Raw genomic sequence first — 4,618 nt, 5'->3', positions numbered from 1 at the left:
AAAAGTTTGTTCACATTTAGCTATTGAACATTTTTTTAAAGGGAAACGAATTTTTAATTTTTTTCACATGTAGTCACTAAACTGTTTTTCATTATCTATTTGTTACTGAATTATTGAAACTGTTCATATTTTTTTTCCTTATAACCGGTTGTTATGATTTCTAATAGTAAAATATAAACAGTTTTAATAGTTCTGTGACTAATAAAAATTGAAAAAAAGCTTAGTAAATATGAACAAAATCGAAAATTCATTACTCTTTTATGTCATTATCCCTAGATTAAAACTAACTTTTTTTTGTTTTATTTTTTAAGTTGCAATATATATATATATATATATATATATATATATATATATATATATATATATATATATATATATATATGCGCGCGCGCGCGTGCGCGTGTGGAAACTTTCGTGAAATATAGTATTTCATTGATAAATAATTTAATGATAATATCAAATTGAACTTTTAAATATTCGCAGCAGCCTAGGGTTTGAAATAGAATATTTGAATTATGGGTGTGCACATAGCAAGAAATAATTTACGTCATATACGTAAGTACACGTGTCGAAGAATTCCACCAACGGAACACCTACTTTCAGCCTACCCACACTCCAACTTTTCACACCCCACAAATCCAATTATAAATACGACTCTTTACTTTCTCTTTCTCTTTGATATTTAATCTCGTTTGTTCCTTCATTATCACCCTGCAACATATACACAATCAATCAATCAACTGTTTCAACTTCCTTCAATCGGTCTATTCAACTCAAACAAAATGACGAAAGACATGACAGGAAAACCCGTCTTTTTCAAGAAAAACACTCTCCTCCGAAGACAGAAACTCGCCGTTCTCCTCCACAGCTCAGAACCAAACGTTTTCATCACCACCCACCAACAACCGGAAAACATCGATCACCGCAGTAGCAACGCCTCATTACCTAGCCCTGACTTGTCTTCAAATTCATCTCCTGTCTACCCCATGTCACCAATCAACCAGATGCCATCACCCTACTCCAAATCTCCTTGGACTCTTCCTAATGGTAGCAATGGCGACGAAGGTAGCATCCACAACACTGCCTTGATCGGATCTTTGATACGTGAAGAGGGTCATATTTATTCGTTAGCGTCGTCGGGGGATTTGTTGTACACAGGTTCGGATTCGAAGAACATTAGAGTGTGGAAGAATCTGATGGAGTTTTCAGGTTTCAAATCAAGTAGCGGTTTAGTCAAAGCGATTGTTGTTTCCGGTGATCGGATATTTACCGGCCACCAGGATGGGAAAATTCGGGTGTGGAAATATTCAGACAAGAAGAAAAAAGCTTACAAACGCGTAGGTAATCTCCCCACGACGAAAGATTACATCAAGAAGTCAATGAACCCTAATAATTACATTGAAGTAAGACGTCGTCGTAACGTTCCATGGATTAAGCATTACGATGCTGTTGCTTGCATGAGTTTGGATGAAGAAAGAGGATTATTGTATTCAGGATCGTGGGATAAAACAATGAAAGTTTGGAGGCTTTCGGATTCGAAATGTTTAGAATCTGTAAACGCTCATGACGACGCCATTAATTCCGTCGTCGTTGGGTTTGACGGGTTGGTTTTTACCGGGTCCGCCGACGGGTCGGTGAAGGTGTGGCGGAGGGAGTTAGTCGGAAAGACCACAAAACACGTTTTGGTTTACACGCTTTTGGATCAGGACAGCGCTGTCACGTCTGTGGTGGTGAACACCTCTCAAACCACCGTGTACGCGGGATCTTCCGATGGACTGGTGAACTTCTGGGAACGTGAGAAGCAAACGTTATCACACGGCGGAGTTCTGAGGGGACACAAGCTTGCAGTGCTTTGTCTCGCGACTGCCGGAAACTTGTTGCTGAGTGGGTCGGCGGACAACAGCATCTGCGTGTGGCTGAGGGAAGGTGGCGGCATTCATAATTGTTTGTCGGTCTTGAACGGCCACACTGGTCCGGTGAAATGTATGGCGGTTCAGGACTCGAGTGAAGATGATGATCAGACAAATCAAGAATGGGTTGTGTACAGTGGTAGTCTGGATAACTCGGTAAATTTATGGCGGGTATCAGAACAGCCGGAAATTACTATATGAAGTTTAAGGAATTGAGAACACGCGCCGCCCTTTAGTGGTGGAGATCCATCATCGCACTCAAATTAAGAGAATTATGAGAATCGTCGATTGAAATGATCGATAAAGGTCACAAAAGTTTGCATTAGATAGAAAGCGTAAAAGCGTTTGATGAGATGGTTTGTTGATGAAGAACTATCACCGGCCAGCCTTCCAAAAATTTGTTTTATCATTTTATATATAAAATGTAAATGGAGGTCATGATTTCTTTTTGGTGATGAAATTTTTTTAGCATTTGTAAATGTTTATATATAACAAAATATAAAAGTCTCTCTCTCTCTCTCTCTCTCTCTCTCTCTCTCTCTCTCTCTCTCTCTCTCTCTCTCTCTCTCTCTCTCTCTCTCTCTCTCTCTCTCTCTCTCTCTCTCTCTCTCTCTCTCTCTCTCAATACATACATAGTTTAAAGAGAATGTACAAAATGCATCATGTTTTACATTTTATTTTTATTTTGATGTTGCATTATTGTTAGGTCCAAACTGCACATCATACATTTCATCTTTGTTCAATGTTAACGGTTATTTGATTGCCATGAGTTCTTATTGACTACTGGATTTCTTGTTCATACACATGTGCTTACTTGGAAAATGCATTTAAGTTAAAGAAAAAAAGAGTTACATTACATGGTTATGTTGAGCTAAAGGTGCAATAAAAGCAATAATGTTTGAATGTCAAAACTGATTCATTGAGACTAGCGACATATCACCCATGAACCGGAACTTTTTTTTATCAACGTTCAATCGTTGTTATTTTATCCAACCTTTATACACCGTAAACATTCAATGTATTACATGGTTTTACAAACTTATATACATTCCATGATATTGATTAGAATTGCAATAATCTGTCTTGCCTTCTTGATACATACACGCGTAAATATATAAAAAGTACATACACATGGGCCTATACATGCTACAATATAATGGGCTAACATTGGGTTATAATACAATTATACTACCATTGGGTTATAATACAATTAAAATGGATTGAAACTTGTAGAATAGGCTCGTTTGAAGACCTTTGATGAATATGTTGGCATATTGAGCTGTGGATGACATATGATGAAAACGAATGACATAAAGCCACTTTGTCTCGAATTGACCAGGAAGTGGGAGCTTCCGAGGTCTCTATCTAAGATTCGGAGCTTCCTAGGGTTGGCAGAGTACTACAGAAGATTCATTAGGATTTCTTCAAGATAGCAGTTCCGCTCACTCGACTGACCAGGAAGTCGGTGGCATTTCGCTAGGGGGCCTGAGCAGCAGACAACATTTGAGACCCTCAGACACTAAGTACTAAGCTTTATCCAAAGGGTGGCTATAATAGCGACGAGAGTATCGGCGTTTCCTGGCAACTGTCTAATGTATCGAGTACGTATGATCTTATCTACTAGTGTGAATTAGTATAACAACTAGGCATAATATTAGCTAAAGAGTTTGGGCAGAGTAACTACCAGACATAATATCATCCTAAAGTTATGGGAATAATTAACTAACTACTATTAGTAATAAATATGTATAGCTGCATTTTAAACATGTATTCCATCCAAAAAGGTTTGGAAAATGGGGCCGTGAACTCACCTATTGTAACATCCATAAAATTCAAGCCACTTTAAGACTTTTCAACCATTCAAAAATCATAAAATATGACGAGGTGCACAATCACGCATTTGCCTTCCCGCGATCATCTGATGTATCTGAAACAAAATTCAAAATTGTAAGCCCGAAGCTTAGTGACTTCCCCGAAAATACCAACGTCATGCAAACCATAATCATATCATAACAAACTGCATGCATATAGAGTATACAGTATGAATGGACTACCTACACACTCTCAGAACCTTCAACATCTCTGGTCCGCCTCACCAGGACTTCAGCCTTTCTGGACCGTTCTCCGGGCCTTCGGCCTAACTGATATGCCCCATTGTGCCTGCAGTCTATCCGGGGCACCCTAGGTATGTTGGCCTACAGCACAAAGCAGGTCCGCCTCAACCCACCCCCAATCATACGATCAACACATAGATAACAAATGCTAGCATATCCAAACAGTCAAACCGATCTAACAGATCACTAATCATAGCATCACCCTATATACCAGGATACTGACCTAATCGGTCACTAACAGAACATCATCATATATACCAGGATACCGACATAACAGGTCACTAAGCATATCATCATGCAATAACCAGGATAACAATCCAAAAAGAAGGGTCGAAATTGGTGCCTTTGACCCTGTTAGTATAGTGAGAACAACTCACCTCACAAGTAGTGTTGAACTGGACTGAAAGTCTCTGAGCGCCATCTCACCGAAAATCCTAAATTACCAAAATAAATAATACTAAATCAACACTTGGGATATAAGTCTTGACTAAGGTTCCACATAGTCCATTTTTCCTTTCTCTAATTTGGGCCAAGGCCCAATACCAAATTCATTATCCAAAAGTCCATACACATAAGGCCCATCATTGGCCAAAT

General features: G+C 38.8%; 1 pseudogene; it reads left to right on the top strand.

The window, feature by feature from the left end:
* The first annotated feature begins 696 nt into the window (after window positions 1–696).
* LOC145006367 (protein JINGUBANG pseudogene) lies at window positions 697–2,415 on the top strand (annotated as a pseudogene).
* Window positions 2,416–4,618: the final 2,203 nt, after the last annotated feature.

Source organism: Lactuca saligna, chromosome 7, assembly GCF_052625555.1.
Source record: "Lactuca saligna cultivar CGN05327 chromosome 7, ASM5262555v1, whole genome shotgun sequence".
Taxonomy (NCBI): Eukaryota; Viridiplantae; Streptophyta; class Magnoliopsida; order Asterales; family Asteraceae; genus Lactuca; species Lactuca saligna.
The sequence above is the reverse complement of the archived record's forward strand: the minus strand, read 5'-3'. Positions and strand labels throughout refer to the sequence as shown.